The sequence below is a fragment of the Heptranchias perlo genome, chromosome 1 (genome assembly GCF_035084215.1).
Source record: "Heptranchias perlo isolate sHepPer1 chromosome 1, sHepPer1.hap1, whole genome shotgun sequence".
NCBI lineage: Eukaryota > Metazoa > Chordata > Chondrichthyes > Hexanchiformes > Hexanchidae > Heptranchias > Heptranchias perlo.
In genome coordinates, this window is record NC_090325.1 from 32157269 (window position 1) to 32172761 (window position 15493).

Below are 15493 nucleotides of genomic sequence, written 5' to 3' on the forward strand. Positions count from 1 at the left end.
TAGGTTACTGAGGGAAGTAAGGGTGGAAATTGCGAAGACTCTGGGCACAATCTTCCAATGCTCCTTAGATATGGGGATGGTGCCAGAGGACTGGAGGATTGCAAATGTTACACCCCTGTTCAAAAAAGGGGAGAGGGATAAACCCGACAATTACAGGTCAGTCAACCTAATGTCAGTGGTGGGGAAACTTTTAGAGACAATAATCCGAGACAAAATTAATTGGCACTTGAAAAACTATGGGCTAATAAATGAAAGTCAGCATGGATTTATTAAAGGAAAATAGTGTTTGACTAACTTTATTGAGTTCTTTGATGAAGTAACGGAGAGGGTTGATGAGGATAATGCAGTTGATGTTGCATATATGGACTTTCAAAAGGCATTTGATAAAGCACCACATAATAGACTTGTTAGCAAAATTAAAGCACAGGAATAAAAGGGACAATAGCAGCGTGGATGCAAAATTGGCTAAGGGACAGAAAGCAGAGACTAGTGAACGGTTGTTTTTCAGATTGGAGGGAAATATTCAGTCGTGTTCCCCAGGGGTCAGTATTAGGCCCACTGTTCTTTTTGATATATATTAATGACCTGGACTTTGGTATAGAGGGCACAATTTCAAAGTTTGCAGATGACACGAAACTTGGGAATGTAGTAAACAATGTGATGGATAGTAACGGACTTCAGGAGGACATGGACAGACTGGTGAAATGGACAGACAAATGGGGGCTGATTTTAAACCCCAAAAACAGGTGGGTTGGGGGCTGGTGGGAGTTGAAAATAGTTGTTTTTTTGGGTCACAACCGCAAAATTGTCGGACTTTGCATTCCCAGTGGGAAGCCTGTACTTTTACGCGCCGACGTTAAACCCGGAAATAAAGCCGGGTTGCGGTCGCGACCCAAAAAACAGCTATTTTCAACTCCCACACGTCCCCAACCCACTTGTTCTTGGGGTCTAAAATCACCCCCATGGTCAATGAAATTTAACACAGAGAAGTGTGAAGTGATACATTTTGGTAGGAAGAATGAGGAGAGGCAATATAAACTAAATGATACAATTTTAAGGGGAGTCTGGGAATAGAGAGACCTAAGGGTGTACGTACAAACATCTTTGAAGTTGGCAGGACAAGTTGAGGAGGCTGTTAAAAAAGCATATGGGATCCTGGGCTTTATTAATAGAGGCATAGAGTACAAAAGCAAGGAAGTTATGCCAAACTTTTATAAAACACTGGTTAGGCCTCAGCTGGAATATTGTGTTCAATTCTAGCCCCACACTTCAGGAAGCATGTCAAGGCCTTAGAGAGGGTGCAGAAGAGATTTACTAGAATGGTGCCAGGGATGAGGGACTTCAGTTATGTGGAGAAGCTGGGGCTATTCTTATTAGAGCAGAGAAGGTTAAGAGGAAATTTGATAGAGGTTTTCAAAATCATGAATGGTTTTGATCGAGTAAATAAGGAGAAACTGTTCCCAGTGGCAGAAAGGTTGGTATCCAGAGGACACGGATTTAAGGTGATTGGCAAAAGAGTCAGAGGCGACATGAGGAAACATTTTTTTATGCAGCGAGTTGTTATGATCTAGAATGCACTGCCCGAAAGGGTGGTGGAAGTAGATTCAATAGTAACTTTCAAAAGGGAATTGGATAAATATTTGAAGGGAAATAAATTACAGGGCTATGGGGAAAGAACCGGGTGTGTAGGACTAATTGGATATCTCTTTCAAAGATCCGGCACAGGCACAATGATACGAATGGCCTTCTTCTATGCTGTATCATACGATTATACTATGAAATTGGCCTTGGAAGGAGTGAAGCGCAGATTCACCAGAATGTTACCAGGGCTCCAAGGATTAAATTATAAGGAGGGATTATATAAACTAGGCTTGTATTCCCTGGAATATAAAAGATTATGGGCTGATTTGATTGAGGTTTCTAGGATTTTGAAAGGAATTGATTGGGTAGATGGTGAGAAACTTTTTCTGTTGGTGGGGGACGTAACCTTAAAATCAGAGCCAGGCCATTCAGGAGAGAAGTTAGGAAACACTTCTTCATGCAAATTGTGGTAGAAGTGTGGAGGAACTCTCTCCCACAAAAAGCAGTAGATGCTAGCTCAATTAATAATTTTAAATCTGAGATGGATAGATTTTTGTTAACCAAAGGTATTAAGGGATAGGATAGGCTCGAGGGGCTGAATGGCCTACTCCTGTTCCTATTTCTCTTATTCCATTCTGAGTTTTTTTTTGTTAGAATGCATGTATAAATTATAATAATTTCCATTCCTCAGATCCACAAATGTTTCTACTTATATATAGCACTATTACGTGTATTGTGGTTATGTGCTGGGAGGTTCATGTATTCTTGTGAGCACCAAAGCCAGAACCACCTGTTAATGTGGCCCTGGTTACACTGATGGGCCGTGTATGAGTGGAAGAGCTTCACCTCAAAGCATTCTGAGGCAGTACAAGAAGCTTAAATCCTATGGTGAATTTTGTCAGTAAACACTGACAAGCAAACGCTGAAGCTTGACATGAATGAACCATCTTAAAATCTGAAGTCAGTTAAAATCAAATCCATCAAATAAACTGAGACCGAGGGTATGCTGAAGACAAAAGCTTACCTTTGCATCTCTCTCATTTCCTGTAACTATCTCTTAGCTTATACTGTTTTCCAATTATTTGTCTCTCATTCTATTTTTGTGTTGGAGTTCCATCCTTTCTGTTCCCTCTCTATCTCTCTTTCAATAATTTTCACACCCTTTCAATAATTGTCTTTGCATCCTTCTGTTTTTGTCTGATTATTTCTAATTTTTTCTCCATTTCGCTGAGCTTTTCCTTTGTTCTGTCTGCTCTTTCATCTACATCTCCCACTTTTTCTGTATTCTTCTGACTTTTCTTTTTATCTCTCCACCTCTCCCTCTCTCTGTCTATTTCTCTCAGTGTTTTTCTTCTTGTATCTGTATGTCATCCAACGCTCTCCCTTTTCTTTAGAAAGGAACTTGCATTTGTATAATGCCTTAGATGTCCTCATGGTCTCCCAAAGTGCTTCACAGCCAATGAAGTACTTTTGAAGTGCAGTTGTTGTAATATAGGCAAATGTAGCAGCCAATTTGCACACAACAAAGTCTGCAATGAGATAAATGTTGCTTGAGGAATAAATGTTGGCTGGTGCAGTGGTAGAACTCCCCTTCAAATAGTGCCATAGATTCTTTAACATCCACCTAAGATGGCAGATGGACCTCGGTTTAATGTCTCATCTGAAAGACAGCACTTCAGTCAGTGCAGCACTCTGACAATACTTCACTGAAGTATCAGCCGAGATTTTGTGCTCAAGTCTCTAGAGTGGGGCTTACTGACCTACTGACCTAGAGATGATAGTGCTACCATTGAGCTAAGATTCTCACCTTCCATGCAACACTCAACCCTTTTGTCCTCTTCAACTACCACCACATCTCTAATCTCTTGTTCTTTTCTAAAGTCCTTGAATAAGCACAACCTAGTGCTGTATGCACTGCTCCTGAATGAATCCTGTCAATCCAGTTTCTGCCCTGCCTTCAGCACTGAGACAGGTAAGAGTGGAACTAAACATTTAAACATTTGCAGTGTTAGTGAAGTGGATCACAGGTCAAAGGTTATCAGTGACATTCTCTGGTCCTGTGGCATGTTCCCGCTACTCCCCCCCTCCCCCTCCCAACCCCTTTCTCTTTAGCCTCTCCACAGTACACATAGTCCACATGGTCAATCACTTCATTTGCCTCCACTGCCTCTCATCTGTGTTCCACTTCTATGGCACCGCCAATACTTGGTTCCACCTCTACTTAACCCAACATAGGCAGCACATCCCCTGCATTGGTTTCTTGCCTCATGCCCCATTCTTGGCCCCATTTGGTTAACAAGAAACGAAAGAAAGAACTTGAATTTAAATAGTGCCTTTCACAACCTCAGAATGTCCCAAAGTGCTTTACCGCCAATTAAGTACTTTTGAAGTGTAGCCACTGTTGTAATGTAGGGAAACATTTTAGCTAATTTGCACTCAACAAGGTCCTATAAACAACTATGAGATAAACAGATTATCTGTTTTAGTGATGTTGGTTGAGGGATAAATATTGGCCAGGACAGCAGGAAAACCTCCCTGCTCTTTGAATAGTGCCATGGGATCTTTTACGTCCACCTTAGAAGTCAGATGGGGCTTTGGATAAACATCTCATCTGAAAGACGGCACCTCTGACAGTGCAGCACTCCCTCAGTACTGCACTAAAGTGTCAGTCTAGATTATGTGCTCAAGTCTCTGGATTGGGGCTTAAACCCACGATCTTCTGACTTAGAGATGAGAGCGCTACCAACTGAACCAAGACGGACACTTGGGTTCCTTGTTTACATGCTGCTACTCTGTGACATTATCCATAAGCATGAAATCCCTTCCATATGTATTCTAATTATATCCAGCTCTCAATTTTGGCTGCAATTTAAAAAAAAATCAAATACACACATCGTTGGCTTATCTATCTGAGTCATTGGGCCCGGATTGGGTATCATAGTATCGTAGTAGGTACAGCACAGGAGGAGGCCATTTGGCTCATCGTGCCTGTGTCGGCTGTTTGGAAAAGGTGGGACAATCTTTTGCTCACAATCAGATTGGTACTGGGAGTTATCAGTGCAGCAGGGAATGGAGCAATGCAGGCAGGCCAGTTAGTGGAAACTGTGGCAGACCAAGGAACGAAGCAATTGGACAGGTGGGAAGCAGGGCACATGGGGAGCTCAGAGAATGGGACACTCAGGCGGGTTGATAAATATGATAATTGGACAGATGGCAGTGTAAAGCACGCAACCAGGCCAGACAATGGAGCACTAGAGCATCCAGAGTAAAGCGCTTGACCAGATCAGGAAATTAAACTTTCAATTGGTCCAGTATTTTGAAAAAAGGAGAAGGAAGGGAGCGAACAATAAAGACCAGAACCAGGTAGGAGGAAGGAAAAGCACTACGAGTGGCAAAGTTGTTGGCCTGGGGTTGAAGGCAGTTTATGCAGTCAATGTGACTATTCCTCTCCAATTGTTTGCAAATGGCTCAATGCAGGCTGCAATGGGAGACCTCACTTACATTAATTGGGGCAATGCCATTCCTTGGAGAAGTTCTCCATAGATCTTCCTCCATATTTCTCTAGTAGTTGGAAATCATAGAATCATAGAAAGGTTACAGCACACAAGGAGGCCATTCGGCCCATCAAGTCCATGCCGGCACAATGCAGGAGCAATCCAGCTAGTCCCGCTCCGCCGCCCTATCCCCGTAGCCCTGCAATTTTTTTCCTTTCAAATACTTATCCAGTTCCCTTTTGGAAGCCATGCTTGAATCTGTCTCCACCACCCCTCCTGGCAGTGCATTCCAAATCATAACCACTCGCTGGTTAAAAAAAATTTTCCTCATGTAACCTTTGGTTCATTTGTCAATCACCTTAAATCTATGTCCTCTGGTTTTTGATCCTTCTGCCAATGGGAATAGTTTCTATCTATTCTGTCTAGACCCTTCATAATTTTAAATACCTCTATCAAATCTCCTCGCAACCTTCTCTGTTCCAAAGAGAACAACCCCAACTTCTCCACTCTACCCACGTAACTAAAATCCTTCACCCCTGGAATCATTCTAGTAAATCTTTTTTGCACCCTTTCTAAGGCCTTCAAATCTTCCCTAAAGTGCAGTGGCCAGAACTGGACACAATACTCCAGTTGTGGTCAAACTAATATTTTATAAAGGTTCATCATGACTTCCTTGCTTTTGTACTCTATACCTCTATTTATAAAGCCCAGGAACCCGTATGTTTTTTTAACCGCTTTCTCAACCTCCCTGCCACCTTCAACGATTTGTGCACATATACCCCCAGATCTCTCTGTTCCTGTACCCCTATTAGAATTGTGCCCTCTAGTTTATATTGCCTCTCCTCGTTCTCCCTACCGAAATGTATCACTTTGCATTTTTCTGCATTAAATTTCATCTGCCACGTGTCCGCCCATGCCACCAGCCTGTTTATGTCCTCTTGAAGTCTATCACTATCCTCCTCACTGTTCACTACACTGCCGAGTTTTGTGTCATCTGCAAATTTGGAAATTGTGCCCTGTACACCCAAGCCTAAGTCATTATTATATGGCTGACTCCTTCACCTCCTCTTTTCACTGATTTCAATGGGATGAAAATCAAACAGGTTCTACAACGAGCAGGTGATTTATTACTGCTCAGATGGTGAAAGTGAAAATTACTTCAACATTTGTATGAGATTTTTTTACCCAGTATATTATTCGAGATGTTAACCATCTTAAACAAATGATGAATGATTCCATTAAAATAGTGCAAAAAGTGCTTATACACTAATATCATACACAGTAAGCACCAGATATTTCCATTTATGTGGTGCCTCTTCATATTGAAATGACTCAAAGCACTTCACACAATTATTATCTTTTAAAATGCTGACTGTTGTTATGGAAGGATTCCTGAAGAGTTTTCTAACCCATGGAGTACTTTAAGTCCTCACCACCAACCCACCCCCACCCTACCCAATGCAGGCCAAAACTAAACCAAAGTTGCATTGCAATCTGTGCGCTCTCAGTTTACAATATTTACTGTTAATAATTTGCAACACCAGTATCTCTCTATTTAGCAACCAAATAAATCACATTCAATGCACAATGAAAGTGTTTAATAGTTTAGCATATCGGTTATAAATTAACATTGACAACAATGTTAGAAAGAAAGGCAGCAGTGGTTCAATAAAATCTATTTTTGACATAACTATTGTAAATTTTTTTTAACACAACATGTTAGGGCAAAAACAAAATCATTGAGTTTTATAGCTTTTTTGATTTACAATCTGCTGGTTTTGCTCTTTATAAGATGTTAATTCAGGTGACTCAGAGTGGAGAAGAGCATTTATCAACCAAATATTCGCCTGCAGCCTTTGTGTTGTGTTCCAACGTCAACATCACTAAGATAATAATTTGCCAACTGACTTTACGTTGGGTGAAATGCTAAAATAGCAGAAAGTGCAAAGTGAATTTTAGAACCACAACTTTCTTTTCTAGTGATTGTGAATTAAATGGAACAGCACCACAGTAAGTAAGGATGAATTAATTGATTATGCAACATAATGTAATGGTAAGCCAATCACAAATTAATTATTGATTATGATAGTTTGGCTCAAAGACTGCTAGATGCAAATGAGAATTGGTTTCATTTTGTTTATTTCTTACTGGAGCTCTGAGTAGCTGTCTTAGGATTAAATTTAAAAGCCAGAACAGAAAACAAGAATGAAAGTAGGTTGTATTTTCTTTTGTGTTTTGCATTTGTATTTTCTGTTTATGCTCTTTGTTCCTCTAATCTATTTCCCAGGCTGAAGCAAAAAATGATTAAAAAAATACACAACAGATGTGCTTCCGCTCTCTCATTTCCTCCCCCCGCTTCTTTATGAATGGACCATTCAGTCCACCATACCCTTGTTTACTCTTCTCTACCTTGACTTCTGGCTGTCTTTTCCAAAGCACTTTCTCAAGCAGCCATAACAGATCTCAAGATCACAAGATAATTATAGACGAGTAAGACCATTCGGCTAATTTAATACATCTATCTACAATGGCCCTAAAGTACCCCCATTGTAGCAGTCAATTTGCTTCTTAAATGATTCCAGGGCTTTCTCCTTCACTACTCCATTTGGGATTTGTTCTATTTGTTGATCACTCTTTGTATCTGAACTTCCTGATGTCAGTCCTAAATTTTCCTGTTACTAGTTTAAAATTATAGCTCCTTGTCCTACTATCATAATCATGGAATCATAGAATCATAGAGCACAGAAGGAGGCCACTCAGCACATCGTGTCTGTGCCGGCTATCTGAAACAGCGATCCAATTAGTCCTACTCCTCTGTTCTTTCCCCATAGCCCTGCAAATTCTTCCTTTTTAAGTAGAGATCCAATTCCTTTTTGAAAGTTACTATTGAATCTGCTTCCGCCACCCTTTCAGGCAGCGCATTCCAGATCATAACAACTCGCTGCGTAAAAAAATTCTCATCTCCCCCTGACTTTTTTGCCAATTATTTTAAATGTGTAACCTTTGGTTACCGACCCTCCTGCCAGTAAAAACAGTTTCTCCCTATCTATTCTATCAAAACTCTTCATAATTTTGAACACTTCTATTAAATCTCCCCTTAACCTTATCTACTCTAAGGAGAACAATCCCAGCTTTTCTAGTCTCTCCAGATAACTGAAACCCCTCATCCATGGTACCACTTTTCCAGATGTATCTTTTCTATACTATCCACTTGCCTCTCCCTGTATTATTGTCCATGACTCCAAACACCCTTTCCACGCAAGACAGCAATTTATGTATTAATCCTCCACTCGAGCATATATTGTATTTATCATAGTATGGTCTCCTACACAAATGCAGTATTGGTGACTGATTTGCTGGATATCTCCTTTATATCTTCAAACATAATGCTGACCTCCGTTTAGCTCACTTCAACTTCCCTCCTGTTCCCTTTAACCGTTACAATTTTAACCTCCTCCACTGCTCCAATCAAACCCAATGCAAACTTCAGGAAAGGTAACGCTCATTCGCAATCCTGGTAAAAATGCAGCTGGGACTGTTGCACGAATGGGATGTCTTGCACATGGAAGTTTCAATTTTAACCCAGCTTGCCTGGTGCGAATGAGATGTGTGGACAGTTAAAATGCCTGTCGGGAGGTTGGTGCCACATTCCCGATGTGTTCCTGGTCTCCGCCACTTTAACCAGGGACATTTTAATCCTGGGTCGCCCATCCCAGGTAGGCAGGTGCCCACAAAATATGCTGAAGTCGTGACCCGATAAGGGCATCGGTGCCTTAACACAATTTTTATTTGAAATTGCGAGAGTCCCACAGCAAAACCTGGCAGGGGCAACAGAGTGGCCAGAAGAGGCCAAGGTAATTATTTTTTAAAAATGCTTTGAGGACCATGAGGAGCAGAACTGCTGCTCAGTGCCCCACAAGGAAATCTTGGGCCTCACTAGCCTCGGCCTTTCCTTTCCCTCTTAAGCGACCCCCCTCCCATCAGTAAGAATGGGAGAGCAATAGTGATAGGAGATTCCATCGTAAGGGGAACAGATAGGTGTTTCTGCGGCCGCAAACGTGACTCCAGGATGGTATGTTGCCTGCCTGGTGCTAGGGTCAAGGATGTCACGGAGCGGCTGCAGGACATGCTGAAGGGGGAGGGTGAACAGCCAGAGGTCGTGGTCCATATCGGTACCAACGACATAAGTAAGAAAAGAGATGAGGTCCTGCAAGCAGAATATAGGGAGTTAGGAAATAAATTAAAAAGCAGGACCTTTAAGGTAGTAATCTCAGGATTACTCCCAGTGCCACGTGCTAGCGAGAGCAGAAATAGGAGAATAGACCAGATGAATGCGTGGCTTGAGAGATGGTGTAGGAGGGAGGGGTTTAAATTCCTGAGGCATTGGGACCGATTCTGGGAAAGGCGGGACCTGTACAAGCTGGACGGGTTGCACCCAAGCAGAACCGAGACCAATATCCTCGCGGGGGCATTTGCTAGTTCTGTTGGGGAGGGTTTAAATCAAAGGGCAGATACAGATAGGACAAATTCAGACCAGGAAACGGGAAGTAGAAAAGCAGTTAGTGATATAGTTAGCGACTCAAAAAGGCAAAAGAAGCAAAGGTTAAATAGTGTTCAGCACAGGAATTTGGCGGGGTTAAAGGGTATATACTTCAATGCAAGGAACATTACAAACAAAGCAGATGAGCTAAGGGCACAGATAGACACATGGCAGCATGATATCATTGCTATAATGGAAACCTGGCTTAAAGAGCGGGATAATTGGCAGCTCAATATCCCTGGATATAGAGTTTTCAGGCAGGATAGAGTGGGTGATAAAAAAGGAGGGGGGGGTAGCATTATTGGTTAAAGAATCAATTACAGTTGTGAGAAGGGATGATATGCTAAATGGATCATCAATCGAGGCCATATGGGTTGAGCTAAGAAATAAAAAAGGGGTAGTCACACTACTAGGAGTGTACTATAGACCCCCGAATAGCGAAAGGAAGATAGAAGAACAACTATGTAGGCAAATTTCTGAGTGCAAAAGTAAGACGGCAATAATAGTAGGGGACTTCAACTACCCTAACATCAACTGGGATTCAAACAGTGTGAGGGACACAGGGGGCGCAAAGTTCTTGATCGGTGTCCAGGAGAACTTTTTTAGCCAGTACGTGACAAGCCCCACAAGAGGGGATGCAATTCTGGATTTAGTCCTGGGAAATGAAGATGGGCAAGTGGGTGAAGTGACAGTGGGTGACCATATAGGGGATAGTGACCACAATTCAGTTAGTTTTAGCATTATTATGGAAAAGGACAGAGTTAAATCAGGAGTAAATGTTTTAAATTGGGGGAAGGCAAATTTTACAGAACTAAGGGATTTGGCAGAAGTGGACTGGACACAACTACTTGAGGAGAAATCAGTGGCAAGCCAGTGGGAGGCACTAAAAAGTGAAATTCTATGGGTACAATGCAGACACGTCACCTCAAAGAAAAAGGGTGGCACGGCCAAATTTAGAGCCCCCTGGTTGTCTAGAAGTATACGGGGCAAGATAAAGCAGAAAAAGAAAGCTTATGACTGTCACAGAAAACTAAATACTGCAGAAAGCCTAGAGGAGTACAAAAAGTACAGGGATGACATAAAAAAGGAAATAAGGAAAGCAAAGAGAGGGCATGAAAAGATATTAGCTAGTAAGATTAAAGAAAACCCAAAGATGTTTCATCAGTACATTAAGAACAAGAGGATAGCTAAGGAAAAGGTGGGACCTATCAGGGATGATAAGGGTAACTTGTGTGTAGAAGCAGAGGATGTGGATAGGGATTTAAATGAATTTGACAAAGTCCCACATGGCAGCCTGGTCAGAAAGGTAAAAGCCCATGGGATACAGGGAAATGTGTTGAATTGGATCCAAAATTGGCTCAGTAACAGGAAACAAAGGGTAAAAGTCGATGGATGTCTTTGCAAATGGAAATCCGTTTCCGATGGTGTGCCACAGGGCTCAGTGTTGGGTCCCTTGCTGTTTGTGGTATATATTAATGATTTGGACTTGAATGTAGGGGGCATGATTGGCAAATTTGCAGACGACACAAAAATTGGCCATGTAGTTGATAGTGAAGAGGACAGCTGTAGACTCCAAGAAGATATCAATGGGTTGGTGGAGTGGGCGGAAAAGTGGCAAATGGAGTTCAACCCAGAGAAGTGTGAGGTAATGCACTTAGGGAGGGCAAACAGTAAAAGAGAATACGCAGTAAACGGGAATATATTGAGAGGGGTAGAGGAAGTGAGAGGCCTTGGAGTGCATATGCACAGGTCCCTGAAGGTGGCAGTACAGGTAGATAAGGTTGTGAAGAAGGCATCCGGAATGCTCTCCGTTATTAGCCGAGGTATAGAATATAAAAGCAGGGATGTAATGATGGAACTGTATAAAACACTGGTAAGGCCACAGCTGGAGTATTGTGCACAGTTCTGGTCACCACATTATAGGAAGGATGTAATTGCTCGGGAGAGAGTGCAGAGAAGATTTACAAGAATGTTGCTAGGGCTTGAAAATTGCAGCTACGAGGAGAGATTGGATAGGCTGGGGTTGTTTTCCTTGGAGCAGAGGAGGCTGAGGGGAGACTTGATTGAGGTGTACAAAATTATGTGGGGCCCAGATAGAGTAGACAGGAAGTACCTGTTTCCCCTAGCGGAGAGTTCAAGAACTAGAGGACATAGATTTAAGCTGGTTGGCGGAAGGATTAGAGGGGACATGAGGAAAAACTTTTTTACTCAGAGGGTGGTGGGTGTATGGAATCCGCTGCCCAAATTGGTGGTAGAGACAGGGACCCTCAACTCTTTTAAAAAGTACCTGGACCTGCACCTAAAGTGCTGTAAGCTGCAGGGCTACGAATCGGGTGCTGGAAGGTGGGATTAGAATGGGCACCTGGTTGTTCTTTGAGCTGGGGCAGACACGATGGGCCGAATGGCCCCCTTCTGTGCTGTATCTTTTCTATATTTCTATGGTTCTGGTAACCTTATGCCAGGGACCGTTCCCTTGGATCCTTGACAATGTCAGAATCCTACCCAATTTCCCATTCCCGCCCCTGCCGCCGCCCACTGGCACTGACATCATTCCTGCCAGCTTTGAGCAGGAGAAAGTGCAGACACATTTAAATCAGGCCCAGGACCAAAAATGACCTGGGCCTCACATTCAGCTTTCTGTGGGGGATTCCCAACTCCCCCAGACCCTGCCTGCCCCGAACGTACCCTGAGTTAAAATCGAGGCCGGAGAGTGGGAACTGACCCCACCGGACTCAGTAGAGTCTGTTCATGAACTAATTAGCATGTGTTCCCTGCATATTTTTCATGAGTACAGGGATCACTTACAGGGGTATGGGGAAAGAGCAGGGGAATGGGGCTAGTTGGATAGCTCTTTCAAAGAGCCGTAACAGGCACAATGGGCTGAATGGCCTCCTCCAGTGTACCTACTATGATATTATGATAACCTGTATTATCTCTCATATCCTTTCTGGGAGTGGACAGTTTCAAACACTAATCATCATATAAGAGCAAGAACAGAAAGCCTTCCTCTTAAAAGTACACAAACACACTGAATTGCCAGAAATGTACAGGGTTTCCCCAAACTGCTGTTGTAACTTTGGCCAAAGATCAATGGAAGCCCTGGAGAAATGGCCTAAACAAACCTTTGATTTAGAGAATTATTTTCCCTTTTTCTTGTTTTTAGATCTCCATTTGCAGCCAGACGCACTTCAGTTATAATGTGAGCGTTGCTGAGTCAGCTTGTGTATGTCCCGGAGCAGAATTCAGCATTTCCGCAGAAGTCAACAATTTGGTTTGGTCCATTGGTTACATCAGAGGCTTCAAGGCGATTCAAATGAAACTGATGGGTACAGCTTTATAATCAGCAGAGACCAGTTTCTTTGAGGATACCAACATTGGGAAAATAAGGGAAATTTTCTGTCCCTGCATTAAAGCGACAGGGCTAGAGCAAAATGCTTCCCACCAGGTCAATCTCCCAGAATTTTCATGGGTCAGCCCTAATTACCTATTCATGGTGAGCTCTCAGAAACATGTCAGGTCTGGCACTGGAAACTTGCTAAAGGGGGACGGGTGTAGAAGTGCATGTTTCAACAGCCTGCAAATGTAACACCCCTGTTCAAATCAGCTTCCTTAATTGTCCTGGCGTGTGCTCTGGATACCTAGGGAGCAATTTGAATATGGCAGGTGACACACTTACAGGATGAGCCTGAGATGTTTAATTCTTAGATGACTGCTTTATACACAATCAAATTTTTAGGTGGGGGGGGGTCTCAAAGTCGGGAGTTCCAACATCGCTGAACAGATCCAGCCACTATCGACAGCCAGTCCATCCAGTGAAAGCAGGCATACCAGTCTGCTGACTGCTGCATGTTTTGGCCCACATTATAAATGGGGGTCAATGAGGCGTGAATATATTCTTTCCGGGTGATCCCCCAGGAACCCTCTGTCCCCCGTCCCAGGAACCAGCAGCATCGAGCTGATTTTCCAGCACCTAGTGGTGCACTAACTACACAACCCCCTGAACTTTGGCAGGTTTGGGGCATCATGGATGTCACCGGGGATGTTTTTGAGCAATGGCTATGTCACTTTGATTGGAGGATAGCATCACAATACAGAGCAGTCGGCTTTATACTTAACAACCATGGGATTAACATGAAGGGCCGGTGTCTAAATGCAATAGAGCTGATGGTCCTGAAATTATGCAGGGCTGAAAACCTAGCCAGGATGCACCCGCCCATGACCTCTGGTGATGACCCTGCCAAATTTCACAGGGTCATGGGAAGGCCATTACTTTAAATAAACTAGCAGGTACCCACAGCACTCAGAATGGATCTGGGCACCTGCCTGCTGCAGGATGCTGCACAATGTGGCAAACAGTGCCGTGTCTTGGAAGGGATGCCATGGCGCCCCCTTGAAAGAACTCACAAGTGCTCCCTCAGCCCCCTTTTCTATGGGGGGCAAATTTCACCATCAAGATTCCTCCGTCTGTGGAGGCCCAGGCTGCATCCCAAGCCTGGACCCCAAGTTGAGCTTCACATTTGCCATTGGATGGACTGGTACACCTGGTCCCACTTGACGTGTCAGCCGGCCGCTCTTGTGCCAGGCCAAGAAGACGGGACTGCTGGCCTAGAGATCCCCATCCCAGATGAGCATCTCCTATATCATTAGCCTTTTTTGGGCTGAATGGAGGCTCTTCCCCTTCACAAGACCCAATGGAATCTCCCAGGCCTGGCCAACACCTGGAAACACCAATTCCTCCTTAAATCATAGAAACAGAAGTAGGCCATTCAGCTCTTCAAGCCCATTTCGCCATTCATTTAGATCATGGCTGCTCTGTACCTCAACTCCATTTACCCGCCTTTGATCCATCTCCCTTGACACCCTTATCTAGCAAAAATCTGTCAATCTCAGTCTTGAAAATTTTTATTGACCCAACATCCTTTAAGGGGAGAGAATTCCAGATTTCCACTACTCATTGTGTGAAAAAGTGCCTCCTGATTTTATTCAGCTCTAATTTTAAGATTGTGCCCCCTCGTTCCCCCACCAGAGGAAATAGCTTCTTTGTATCGACTCTTTCAAATCCTTTTATTATTTTTATATACCTCAATTGGATCACCACTCAGCCTTCAAAACTCAAGGAAATACAATCCAAGTTCATGAAACCTAGCTCCATAACTTAACCCTTTAAGCCTTGATATAATTCTGAATCTGCACTGGACCCCTTCCAAAGCCAATATATTCTTCCTGAGGTTCGGTACCCAAAACTGAAAGCAATATGCCAGATCGGGTCTGACCAAGACTGTATACAACTGAAACATAATTTCCTCACTTATGAATTTTGAACCACTTGAGATAAAGGCCGACATTCAATTCACCTTTTTGATTTATTTTTGTATCTGTGCACAAGCTTTTAGTGATTTATGTGCCTGGACACCCAAATCCCTTTGCTCCTTCACATTTCCTAATCTCTCATCATTAAGAAAATATTCCAATTTGTCTTTCTTGGTCCAAAGTGGATGACCTCACACTTACCCACATTGATCTACATCTGCCACAGTTTTGGCCACTCACTTAATCTGCTTTCGTCCCTTTGTAACTTCCTGCTGACATCTGGCCAAGTGGAGCAAGTGTCAGTGGGGGAACATTTAGGGAACAGCATAAACAGTATCATAAGGTTGAGAAGAGCTATGGAAAAGGACATGGACCACGCAAAGGAAAAATACTCAATTGGAGGAGGGCCAATTTTAGTGGGATGAGAACAGATCTGGCCCGGGTAAATTGGAATCAAAGATTGTCGGGCAAAACTGTATTTGAACAGGGAAAGGTAACAGAATGAATAGCAAGCTGGCTACGAAACAGAAAACAGAGAGTAAGGGTTCAGGGTAGCTACTCAGACTGG